Source organism: Athene noctua, chromosome 13, assembly GCF_965140245.1.
Source record: "Athene noctua chromosome 13, bAthNoc1.hap1.1, whole genome shotgun sequence".
In the NCBI taxonomy this organism is placed as follows: domain Eukaryota; kingdom Metazoa; phylum Chordata; class Aves; order Strigiformes; family Strigidae; genus Athene; species Athene noctua.
In genome coordinates this window covers 12,026,433-12,039,818 of record NC_134049.1, presented here as the reverse complement: position 1 = coordinate 12,039,818, position 13,386 = coordinate 12,026,433, and the positions used below count along the sequence as shown (strand labels likewise).

General features: G+C 41.1%; 1 protein-coding gene across 5 annotated transcripts in view; it reads right to left on the bottom strand.

Moving 5' to 3' along the window:
- MEF2A (myocyte enhancer factor 2A) overlaps positions 1-12,759 on the bottom strand; it is a 92,960-nt gene extending 80,201 nt beyond the window's left edge. For 2 of the 5 annotated variants that reach the window (XM_074917519.1, XM_074917521.1), the window contains exon 1: positions 12,395-12,758. The gene's annotated coding sequence lies outside the window, so the exon portion shown is untranslated. Of the gene's footprint in view, positions 1-12,394 lie in introns of all 5 variants that reach the window. The other 3 variants (XM_074917520.1, XM_074917522.1, XM_074917518.1) reach the window with 2 other exon arrangements.
- Positions 12,760-13,386: the final 627 nt, after the last annotated feature.

Sequence of the window (13,386 nt, the reverse complement as noted above, 5' to 3'; positions counted from 1 at the left end):
ATACCAGAAAAAGATCTCCACCACTTATGCCATCACTATATCCAAGGATTTAGCTGGAACATTGAAACTAATTCACTGAAAACTCATTGTAAGTACAGTGAATGAATGTGGAAGAAACAAGGAAGAAAGGAAAAAAACACAACCCAAAACAACCCGAAAAACACAGATGTTGTAAGAAATGTACCAAATTCAGTTGAAAGCTGACTTCATCTAATCAGGTCTAAGTTACACCAGAATAATTTTGTTGTAACAAACTGAACCATACTAAAATGATGCCTATACCAAGCTTTTGGGATGCACAGCTCTAACAGGAAGAGAAGCAAGTTCCACCTCCTGATCTTCAGTTATATTGCAACTCTATATGCAAGAGCACCAACAATACCAGCAACATAAAGCCAGAGTTAGTTTAAACATTAAACTACACATAGGACTTGCCAAGTTACTGCCATTTACAGGAAAAGCTCAAGAAATCTTGCAGCATACACAAGACATTAACGCACAGTTAAAACTACTCTTCTCACTTCCTGCATGGAAGTAGTATATAAAATCCACCTGCAAGGAGAAATCAAACATTATCAGGAGAATTTGTTTTTAACCACATCTTACCGAGTCCAAGTTACTCTTACAATGATGGTCTGAAAACTCAGAACCTACATAATGAAAGCATTTCTTAGAAGTTGTGGGGCTTTTTTGTAGGACCCAAAAACATAGATGCAGAAGTTTTATTAGACTCCAAAATTAACAGTCATCAATCCAAAACCAGAACAAACATTCCCTAAAAAGTATTTTACATGTTGAAATAACAGAAGTACAGTTTCTGCTTAAATTCAAGAGCAGCTAGTATTTGTATGCCTAGCATTAGCTACTGAGGATCTGAACATTTCACCAAATGGCTACTTGTATCACACTGAAATCCCTTTTTAATCAAAAAAGATCATGGCAACTTGACACATAATTTTGTTAGGGGTTCTGGGTTGTGATTTTTTCAGAAGAAAGTCTTTTACAGAAATCCACACCAAAAAAATATGTTCCAGAAAATATGGAATAAATTACATCACATGCAGCACCCCGAATGTACTGTATATCAAGTTCCTCCTCTTCCATAGTAACAAGGAACAAAAACTATCCTAATCCCTTGTTCAATATTGTAGCAACTACAATAACCGCAACTCAAACTTCCAAAAATACACATTTTAAATTCAGGGCTTACCCTTCAGAATTAATATACCTACAACAACCTTTTCCATTAATATATGCAATTGTTTCCTTGCCCAAATTTGTATGTGTGCCTAAGGAGATGGAAACGGAAAAGGAAGACAAGACCATTATAGAAAGTAGTCAAACCCAGTTACAGAGTCTCAAGTAGGTAGATACATTAATGACACTTCAAAGTTTAAAGGTCTGAGACCAGAAATGCTTGAAGTTTGAATCAAGGACTATGAAGTAAGATAAGGCTCACTCTCTCTCAAGCATAAATGTTGATGAACCAAGACCCATGCAATCAAGCTACAAATATAAAAAAAACCTTAAGCAAAGGAACACCCTTGGAACTGAATTTTGTATCTTCATATGACTTCACATGTATGTTGTTTGAAACAACAGAAGCTGCTTTCTAGTTACTTTAATTGGCTGTTGTCAAAATCCTGAAGGAAAACATCTGTAAAACCTAAAACAGGTGGGCGGAAGCATTCATGTTAAGCTCCAGTTGTGTCTTTAAAAAAAAAATCTCACCTACTCCCTACTCCTTCCTTCCTCCCCCCCCCCCCCGTGGCCCAAGCACTGACACATCTCTGTGGGTGCACTACATGAAACCCAATGATTGGGTGGGCTGTCCCTTCACTGTTCCAATATTGCTAACAGATCAGACTATTTTAAGATCATCTAATTATGCCAGTGAAGTATCTTATAAACCATTAAGATTAAGCATAAGAGACTATGAAGAATTAAAAGCACTGGAGTACAGGTAAGACAGAAGGAAGAACTGTGATCTCAACTATTCAAGATAAGAAGCCTGGAGGATTCCTGGTCAGATTGCAACTCTGAATTCTAGTCTGTACTTACTTTCTCCTGCTTCTAGCAGTTGTAACAAGCACAAAAGAAATTTCACATGAAGGGCTGTTGCTTCTTACACCTTCAGAAAATTAGTCATTCAAGCCTTAGAAGAACAACACACCAAAATCTTTGTGGCTTGCTTGTAGGCGTTATCGACATGCATGCAAGACAGACAGCTACAGAAACAAACATAGATGCCTTAAAAGAAATAATCTGAGGATTTTTCTTTAGATCTATAAGTGATTTATTCGCACAGAAAGTTTTGAAGAAGTTTATCAGATCATCTTCTTCATTAACATTTCATTAAAGGAATGCATGTTAATAAAGCAGGTTGAAAACTCAGAACTAGTCAGCCAATATCTTCAGAAGTACTGTGGTAGGTTTTATTACTGAACAATTCAGCCTTAAAAATACAATTTAAAAAAAAAAAAGGATCCATAAAGTCCTCAACAAAATGATATGCACCTCATGGGGGGTTGGGAGAGGGATTTTAAAGAAATTTATTATCTCTTAAGAACAAAAGATATTGACTCCAACCTCTCGTTCTGGGGGGGTGGGGTGGGGGTGCACACAGGGACAGTTCAGAGGACGGTGGATATTAGACAGAAGGTGTTAAAACATAAAATCTAAATGGTTTCTAGACAGACAGGTCTTCTGACTTACTTTCATGCAAATAAGCTCCTGCTGCCCAACCTTCAGAACACACAAATAAGGGAAGCAAACTGCTGCCTGAAACTGTATACAATTATGGTCCAAAGTATGATAAGGCAGAGGACAGGCAGATGCGGTGACAACCCACTGAGCTTCTATGCTAGAACACAAGAATCCAATCCCCAGTACAAATGCTGCAGAGTCAATTTCCTGCACAAAATCCCCAAACCTTTACAGAATTTTGCAAACAGCATCTTGAACCAGACTATCTGGCTAGGAAAAATTCACAGATGTTCTACACAAGTATCTCCCCATACACTTACAAACGGGCACCATCAGAATGAAGATTGATTTAAGATCTAACTTTATTTTCCTGAATTAATGAATCACAGCCTAATATGACATTTAGATTAAACCATATACATTAAAAGCAAAGCAAATTAAGAAACTGAATGCAAAGTTTTAAACCATCCAACCTTTAAGCTTATTTTCATAAAATTAAATAAAAACACTTAAGAAAATAACACTGCTTACCGATATAAGATTAGAGCATTATCAATGATGGCACTAAAATCTTGAAGACAGAACTGTCTTTTACCCACTGCTTTCTAAACCTACTTTTCTAATAAAATGAGGTTTACAAGATCACAGTCTATTCTCCCTCATTAACAGCTTCTGATTTAATTGGTCACATTCAACCAAGCGCAACAATAAAAGTATCAATTATTTTTAAGACTTTAGAAGAAGTGCTGCAGAATTTTCAACCTGGCAGTCGCACACAGCCTCCAGCAAAAGCACCTGACCTGCAGTGACAGAGAAGCAGCAGGTTCACTCAGGCAGGCAGCAGGCACCTGTACTCAGACTAGCTACAGCTAGCAGGCCGTTTAAGATATTTAAAGAACTTAAAAGAAATGCAATGTAATAGAAGGAAAAGATCCCTTCCCTGAAAGATCAGGGAATAACAGAAGAGCCAAAAAAATAAAGGAAATGGAAGCTGTATCAGTTTTACTACTTGCAAAGCCACTACTTCACTACTACTGTTCAGACTATTTTTAAATTTTCTGCCACGGTTTCTCCAAGATGTATTTTAATATCATAAATAAAATGGGCTATAGTACACAGAATAAAAATTTTCATATATGCATTGCCTTTATTCTTCCCTCTTCCCCATACCATGCTTCATCAGCTCCTCAGCAACCCAGCCATAAAGCTGGAATCCTTTTATCTCATGCAATCACACTGGTTATGCTTGTCTAGAGCCAAGATTAACAGGACAGTCTACAGATCCTTTAATGACTTCCATCTCCTCTTAGACAAAAATTAGAGGTGAGAAGAAAAAAAAAATGGCAGCAAAACCCAACAGCACTCATCAGCAACATCTGGTTGGTTGTAGCCTAGGCTTGCTCTAAAGTATTTCTTCAGCCCTGTAGCAAGACCTGATGGTTACAGTCATTCAGAAGCTCAACCAGGACCCCAACTGCTGCACAGGCATGTTTGGATCACCAGAGGGTGCTGCAGGGGCTCATAACATGACTACATAGTAGATTCTGGCTTGAAGCATAACCTTCTAACATGGGGCAAGTCCTTTCCTCAGCTTTCAAAAAAAAAAAAAAAAAAAAGGTTTATACTTGGGTCTCTTAGTAATCATAACATTTTGAACCCCTCTCCAATCACCTCTTCTGAAGAGAACGGAACTTATTTTCTGATCAAATCTGGTGTGAGTTTTATATAAGCACCTTGTGCTAACACACCATTCACTGTAAATATGCATGTACTTCACAACAGCAGGGTTCATGGACTAATTCTAGTGCATCCTCCAAAGATTACTATAAAAACAAGCATATCACCACTAGGCTTAACTTGACAGCACAGGAGTCCATCCTCTCAGCAAAAACATATGGGGAATCCACAAATAGACAAAAAAAGGCTGCAACCCACTGAACTAGAGAAGTCTCATATATAGCGCATGCTAAAAGTATCTGCAGTGATTTACTGGAAAGCAGCTAGTGGGATAACTGTGGGCTATCAGGCTACATTTCACCTTACTGTGAATCCAAGTCTCCTATGCAGAGAAGACTGCAAAAAACAATTCAACCAGCAGTCACTAGGAGCACCCTTCAAAATGCTAAGACAATAATAGTAGTCTAAATTTTAAACTCTCCCATAACCCTGTTTCACCTCCTGAACAAATCATTAGCCTTTTAAAGCACTTTCCTCCTATTTTGCATAAAGCATCTAAATGACTCCAGTAATCAGGAACATTAATAACATATGTTTTAAACTCCAAAACTTTAAATTACTTGAACAACTCATTTTACTAGTTCCTTGAAGTAACTGAATTAACAAAGATAAACAGAAACCTTGACCAATAGCACTTTTTTTTTAAAAGGAAAAAAAAACATTTGACAACTATCTTACAGTAACTCTTGGTGTTTCTCACCTCCCCTCAAATTTCAACTCATATTAAACCCACAACAAAGGCTGGAGGACTTCTTGAATTTCTCTGTGTCCCTCACTGAGAACAAGTGTTCTGTATTTCTGATTTTGTAATAGAGACTTAGTAAAATAAATCTGTTCAAAATTTCAGTTAAATCAATTGATAGCTTCCCATTATTTTTTTGACAGCTATTCAGTTTTCATATTTTTGACAAACAAACAAGCAGCTACTCAAAACTCAGTATTCTTCTTTGACATTCAACAATGCTATTACATGCTCTACATACTCCTTGTGAATTTTCAGTGTTTGTGTTAATAACTAGAATTTCTGCAAATATACCCATATTCCATATCTCTAAGATCCAGTGAATACCTGCCTCCACCTGCTGACCACATCTCTCTTCAGCCATTCGTGATTTTGTCTCCTTCCCTCAAAGGAGGAAGTATTAATTTTCTGCTTCCTAATGGAAACAGTTAATACTTTTACTGCTGGCACTTTTTCATAGTTGAGCCCAAGATCTCTCAAAGCAAAGAGTTTCAGTGACAAAAAGTTAAAACACCATCATTTGGAATGCTACAAAGATAAGGAGAACAGGAGGACAAAACAAAACAAACAACACACAAGCCACAAAAAATGTAACGTTCCAAAGAAACACAGGAGGATATTAAGGAAGTCTCTCAGAGGAAATCCTTCTTCTGCACTCAAAATCCCAAAAACCAACTAGCCAAGTTACTATGTGGATTTTCAAACTCAGACTAACAAACATAATTTGAAAGCCTATAGGCTCAAAAACTTTAGCAGAAAGCACTTTCCCTTTCTGTACACAAGTGAAATGGTGTATCTCTGGCTGTACCTTTTACTTTCCCCTCTTTGAAACCAAAGGACTTCTGAGCATAAGTTTAAGACAACTGAATTGATATTAAAGCCCTATATCATTACACAGTAATTTTAACAGCTTCAACGAACAATAAAATTATTTAGTTACTGAAAAATTTAGTGTATTATCCTCACTGCATGACAATAGAAGTACAGTGATGATGGAGCATCCCATTTTCTCAAATATTCTCATAAGTCCCAGTGCTTTGAAAGTTCACAGTGGAAAAAGCTACATTTTTTAATTGCCACATACACCAACTTATTAGCAGTCACTCTTGTCAGCCTGCAGTTTTCAGAACAGGATGCATGCAGTCGTATCAGGAAGAGGGCTGTTACTGTGAAAGAACGATACCAAAAACAAGATGTCCTTAATGTTGATAACCTCACACAATGTTTCTGAGCTATACTATACAAGTTTTCCACAACAGTAAGATGGTCAGTTAAATACAGTTCAAACACCTGGAAAAAGATGCCCACTTAAAAACACTACCGCTTTTTTTAATATCTGAGGGGGAAGAAAAAAAAACAAAACCAACCTATTACAACTTCTTTCTCAGCCTCCTGGACTCCAGTGCTGCAGGTTTTGCGTGACACAGGGGGAAGTCTCCTTACCCTGACAGATTCAAACAGTTTCCTTAATGGTCACTGCCAAGGCAAGTCTATTCCACCCTTTATGCCCCCTCACCTTTTTGTACATGTGCGTATATTTGTGAGTCTCTCGAAGTTCAACTACTTGCTTACTATCTTCTCTGAGAACCGTTTGTAATTCTTCCATATCCCATATTTTTACACTTACAATACCTTCTTATGCATCATAAGGGGTACTAAAATGATCTCCTCAGAATTCTTTCTCCAAACTCTGTATGCCAACATCTTCAAGAAATAAATGTTTAACAGCATAGCCACACTGCAGCTCAGTTATAGATGTGTTTACATAATTAAGTAGCTAAACGTGTAATAATTTATCCCCCTTGACCTTCCAAACATTGTCAGTAATCACAAAAAAATATAAGATCAGGCCTGTGTCTATTAGTACAGCACTCAATACTGACACTGACCGCAGCTTGCAAGTATTGCTGCAGGTATCAAGATGACATAACCACTTTACGTATTCTCACAGCTCTACGGTCAGCTTTCAAACAATAAAAATAACATTAGCTCAATCCATGAAATCCTAAATTAGTGTTGGAAGCAATATGGTTTTCAAATAAAGCTGAGTTTCAAAAACACTTGAAGGGATTTGAAGTAAATAGAAAAAATCCTTCTCCTCTGTTATCATCACAAAAATACCATGAGTACAAACCCACCCGTTGTACACTCCACTCTTAGCTGGTCTCTGACCACCGCACTGAAGGCAAACACATTTTTCTCCTAGCTGTTTAGTTCTTTATTTAAAAAAAAGGAAAAACCACAGTAAAAGATGCTTTGTCATCAATGCCTGGTACACATATACTTAACTCAAAGCAAGCACCTTTCCACAACTATGCTTGGCTGATAGTTTCTAACACTTAATTTTTATCTTATTATACTTTAACTAGGCACGCAGCAATACCTAGTAACTACCAGTGAAATTCAGCTGAGCACAAAGCAATACAGAAGGCACTTTTAAGTCTCTAGGTTGGCCCATAAGGACTTCAGCCGAATTCAAAAGCTCTTCAGGGACAGAGGCAAATATAACTGGGAGACCTACCTAATTAAGCATCACTAACATTTTGAATATAAAGTACTTAATTCCCTGAAAAATAATTAAATTAATCACACTCTTATTAAGAGGGATGTATTTTCTTCTCATCATATAGGCATGCTTGTACTGTTACAACACATGGGGAACAAAAAGCATAGTGCTTTCTGTAGAAAAGGTTCTATATTTCTCCGCATCAGAATTTTGGAAAAAAAATGGCCACAAAATTGAGCTGGTTTTATCCAACAGTCATTCCTGCCTACCTCTTCACTGCAGGCTCAGATTAAGGAGTAAAGAAGAATGGAAGATTACCATATGTACCCTTTAAAATATTTCAACTCAATGACTGTTTGACGGGGATTGAAATCTCAGGAACAGAGCTGTCTTGCAAGATATTAATTCGTGTCAAATGGAAATGAGAGTACACAGTTTCTGTTTCTAAAGAAAAAGATACGAGTTAAAGAAATCTAGAAAAATTCTCACAGAATCATTAAACTAAACAGAAGTCTAAACAATACAATCAATAAACAAAAATAAGGAGTTTCTTAATATGGAAGAAAAAAATCCCTTCCTTTCAGCTCCATAGCAGTAATTTGAAAGACCAAGTGTTAAAGTAAGGATGCATCATATGAAGGGGGTGGCAATAGGTAGAAATCTAGATCAGATGCTTACTTTAAAATAAACAAAGCAAACTACGCTATTGCCGGCTACAAACTTAACCCTCCATGGCATTGTTTATTAGCTGATACTCTGCCACAGAATCCATGCTGGGGGAGGGGAGGGTAATTGTCATATTACACAGTTGAAGTCTGGTTTTAATTCTTAGTAATACTACTTTGTTCATTCACTAAATACTGTATCAACGACCCAAAATGTATTTTGATTAGCTGTCAAAAAAAGTTCCTGAAGTCTTTTACTGGAAGGTCAACAAAATTAACTTGGGGAAAAAAAAAAAAAAAAAAAAAAAAAAGAGTAAAATAATGTCTTGCTGCAATCTTACAAAATTCATAAGACACCAAACACACCTCGTAAATATTCAGGGGAAAAAGCCAGATGTATTTAGTTATTTCATTATCTGACTGCACCTTTGGAGACTTTAGTCATTTCACATTATAGGAGAAAGAGTTAAACTAAATTCACATTTGGTACCACTTCAGTAACACTGGCGAATCAATTCAAACAATTACTGCATTACTCTTTCAGGCTAGACTAAACCATACAAGAAAAAATAAAAATAAATGGTGCATCTATTTTCCCTGGTTACTTTACCAGAGCAGAAAGAATCAAATCTAAACACAAAGACACAAGGCTTCAAAGCTCACGCATATTATCAGGGACAGAGATTTTGACTTTTGTTCCATTTGATCAATTGAAGAACACATTATTACACATGTTAAATCCTAGCCCTCAAATACAAGAAATGTGAAAACTTGGATAAAGCAATTTTGTGTATTACACAGCATATACGTGGTCACATGATGTTCAAATTAATTCAAAGTAAGTTTTGTTTCAGTGAGAAAGGAAAAGTATGTCTCAGTGTTTTGCATACATTATCAGGCTGCTGTCATGACTGAGTAGGCCTAAAGCCTAAGTTTAACACAGAGTATTTAATCGTGTGGCCTTTAAAAATAAAAATTAACAATTTAGTGAGGTGAAAAAAATGTGCTACTGTTAATTTTTAGAAAATGTAGTTTTTAAAAATTGCGTTGAAAGACATCACAAACTACAGTTATTAATAATCTAAGATATTTCTTATTTAGACAAAAAAATTAGTTCCCAAACTAATACAGATTTGCACATCACATAGCATTATACTATACTACTTTTACTACTGTTAGAGAATTAATCAGCTGTGTTCTGTTACGCATGGCATGACTGAGAGCAAGCAAGGTAGCATGACATTGTTCACAGACTTGCACGGTGCTTCTAGGCTCTGTGAAGCAGCACTTAGGCCCAGAATACACAGAATGACATCAACAAGTTATCTGAGAAACTTGGCTAACATTCTAAAATAAACCCCGTAAAAGCTTTGCTGCCACATTAACCAGTTTGAGGTAAACCGCACGCACTTCAGCTCAAATAAGGTTTCTAAATAAGATGGGTCTTCTGCCATAATAAGCCGTTTTATTCTCCAGAATTATTTCAAGTTTTAATTCAGCCATGTCCTTCTCATCTTACTAGTCCAACATGACTTATCTCTACAGACCAGTCTACCTAGCTTCATGAAAATCAATGTTCACATACTTCTTCATCCCTTGTTTTGCAGAAACAGAAACTAACATTATGTGAAGTTGTAGGAATCTAATTCCAGCTATCTACACATATGCAAAGCATTCTATGGGCCCACTCATTTACAGAGGTGAGGTGTAACCACACTGGCTTAAATACACACTTGAAAAATGGAGCAAAACAAGCAAACATACAAGCTAAAGATTAATATATTTCTAGCATAGTTTACAATCCATAAAAGCCCTCTCACAAATAAATCATTAGAAATGCCAGAATAGTAAAACTGGTTTAGATGAGCTGCACTGGCAGAAAGAGAGTGCTATCTACGTTAAAATTGTTCTGAAGTAAATCCTGTCCCTCTCATTGAAGGATTCTTCTCATTTACTGATGATACTCCTCTACTACTACTGGTGGACTACGTCAACTGCAGATTTATAACAGAATTATGGAGGAGAAAAATAACCAACCAGGGCACTGGATTATTTTCTTTCCTAAATTCCAAACTGGATGCCCTCATTCAAGAAAGACTAGTCTCCAACTGCCCAGCACTATTATAAACTCTTAATATCAAGACAAAATGTTTCATTCTCTTGTTTCTGTTTTGCTAAACAAGTAGAGAATTTTTAAATATCATTTAATAATTATGTCCTTTAGTTACCAAAAGTATTTATATTACACCCTTTACTACAGTTCTAAATTATGTAATTGACATGTCATTTTGCACATTTTCTAGCACCTAGATGAAAGAAATAGTCTAAAAGAGGAACATTATACTTCTCCCCCAAATGCAAATCAGATGTTAAAAAAACCAAAGATTACATTCTTACACATAAGAGGTAAAAAAAAGGTTTTAAATAATTTTTAAAACAGACAGAATATAGGAACATTGCTCTGACACCTTTTGCGCAAGCTGTTTAAACACTAGCTAGCAATAACAAGACAACAGAAATAGCTATCAAAATATAGATACCTAGTTCCTAAAAATGAAAAAAGATTTGTGTAAGGAACAATTATGTGTAGACAGTTAACATAATTAAGCTTAAAAGCTTATAGCCTTCCTTATGCTACATAAAAAAATTACCAGACTGTGAAAAAGGTTTAAAATAAATACTCTCTATATTACCATTTCCACGCCAAACCACCTTTTTTTTTTCCCCCTTACTACTGTTTACAAATTAGCCCTTTCTGTTGCTCCTTTGTACTTCCCAGAACCCCTTTTCCCCACTGTTCATAATAAATTTAGTCTTCGCATGACTACGGGCACAATGGTTTTACACTAAGCACTAAAAAAACCTCTGTTCTTAAACTGTCTTTTTTCCCCTCTCGAACTCCAGTTTCTCAACTCTGAAATTAATCACCTGTCAAACAAGTCACTACGGCTTCGTTTTTAACAGCAATTCCGCTCTCCTTGCCACCTAAGCATCTCTAAAGCAGGTAAAAATTTATTAGAAAACATAGTCCCATAAACTCAAAAAAATTAACGCCTTTCCAGTTAGAAATAGAACAATCTCCTTCCTTATCCTCATGACTTCTGCCAGAGTTGTTAAACACAGAACCTTACTTGCGGTACAACACAGCTTGTACCTTCAATCTTCTCCTCCGCTGGACAAAACATCCTCTAGTTTACACATTAGCGAACAGTTTCTCCTCCCATTCGCAACACACCTTTATGCGGGCTACAACTACTTTAACAACGTCTCCCTTCACCTCCTCCCTTCCCCGACCCCCGATCATTTTCGCTGCCGTATAGCACGGACAGACTCCTAGGAAGGGGCGGGCAAGGGGGGGTGGTGTATTTTTTGTTTGTTTTTAAACGTGATGTTGCTTACCCAACGCGGCTGCCGACAAGCAGGACAAAAGGTACTCTTCCCCCCGCCTTCGCAGGCACACACCCCCCGAGCGGAGAAGTTGGCCACCCGGCCGCAGACGCTCTTACCTCGGTGCTCCCCGAACGCCAGGGCCTCGCACCCCACCCTCTCCCCCCGGTGCACCAGCCCCGGGCAGACTCCGCTGGCCTGTTCCATCACTGTCCATCCCTGCCTCCAGCCAGCGGGGCAGGAAGTTCGGAACAGGGCCCCCCCGCCCCCCGTCTCCCTCCCCGACCGCGGGGAACTTGCCCACCCGCGGGACCCCGCGCCCGCCGCCCGCGCCCCTCCCCCGCCCGCCCCCCGCACCAACTTCCCCGCCAGCACCCCCCGCTCCGCTCCGCCGCGGTCGGTACGGCAGAGCGGGAAGGGGACGGCGGGGGGAAGGCGAGGGGGGGTGGGGGACACCCCTCCTTTTCCCCCGCCTCAAGCCGCCCCCCTCAGCGACTGCCCCCGCCCGCCACCCGCTGCCCCTGACCCCGCTCGCTCGCCTCCCCCCGCTCCTCGCCTCCGACCCGCGCCGCCGCCCGGAGCCGCCGGGCTCGGGGAACGCCCTCCCGGCTCACCCCCAAAAGCAGGGACCCCCCTCGCTCGCTCACTCACCGCCCGCGTCCCCTCGCTCCCCGCCGCCGCCGCTCCTGCCTCCTCCCCGCTGAGGCTCCTCAGGAGACACTGACACCGGCGCACGGATACCCGCTGGGCGCTATTTTTGGGAAACAAGGCCCAATCGGGGCCGGAACTACTTCCCCTCTGTCACACTCTGCTCGGGCCGCGCAGCCGTCTCCCAAGGATATCCTTCCGCTCTTTTCCCCTGGCAGCTCGGCCGTCGCCGAGGGCGCTCACCCGAGCCAGGCAGGGGCGGGACGAGGAGGGGAGCGGGGGGCAACCCGAGGCGAACCTGCGCCCGGCGGCGGGGCTGGGGGCGCCCCGCTTTGAACGCCTAACATGGCCGAATTACTTTGTTTTACATGGGGAGCGGCCGGGTCTACATTCTTCACCGACGACCCAATCCTGCGGCGCCGCGCGCCGATAGGGCAGCGCGCCGGAGTGAAGGGGCGGCAGCGCCAATCACAGCGCCCGCAAGAAACAGGGGCGCCCGCCAACCAGAGAGCAGTTGGTGGGCGGGGCGTAACGAAACGTGGAGGCCTTGAGCGACAGGAGGGCGCTCAATCAGAAAGGCGGCGAGGGAAGCGGCGACCAATCAGAGCCGAGCGTGTGCGGGCCTACCGCGGAGGAAGCCCTCGGCCGTTCCCCCGCCTCCCCAACCTTGGCGGCGGCGCATGCGCACTAAGGCCCGGCCGCCGGTGACGCACGCAGCCGGGCCCGCCCCACCAGGAAGCGGCGCGCGTGCGCCAACACGCCGGCCCCCGGAGGGCAGGGCCGCGCGCGCCCCGGGCCAGCGGCGACGTGCGAGGGGTTGCCGGGGGCAACGGCTGCGGCGGGGCCTGCGGGCGGGACGGGCCTGCGGGCGGGACGGGCCTGCGGGCGGGACGGGCCTGCGCGCCCCCGACCACCGCTGTGCAGGAGAGGGCGGAGGGGGAAAACCCCGCTTCTTCCGCGCAGCCGGCAGCGCTGCTTCCCCCCCTCTCATCTCT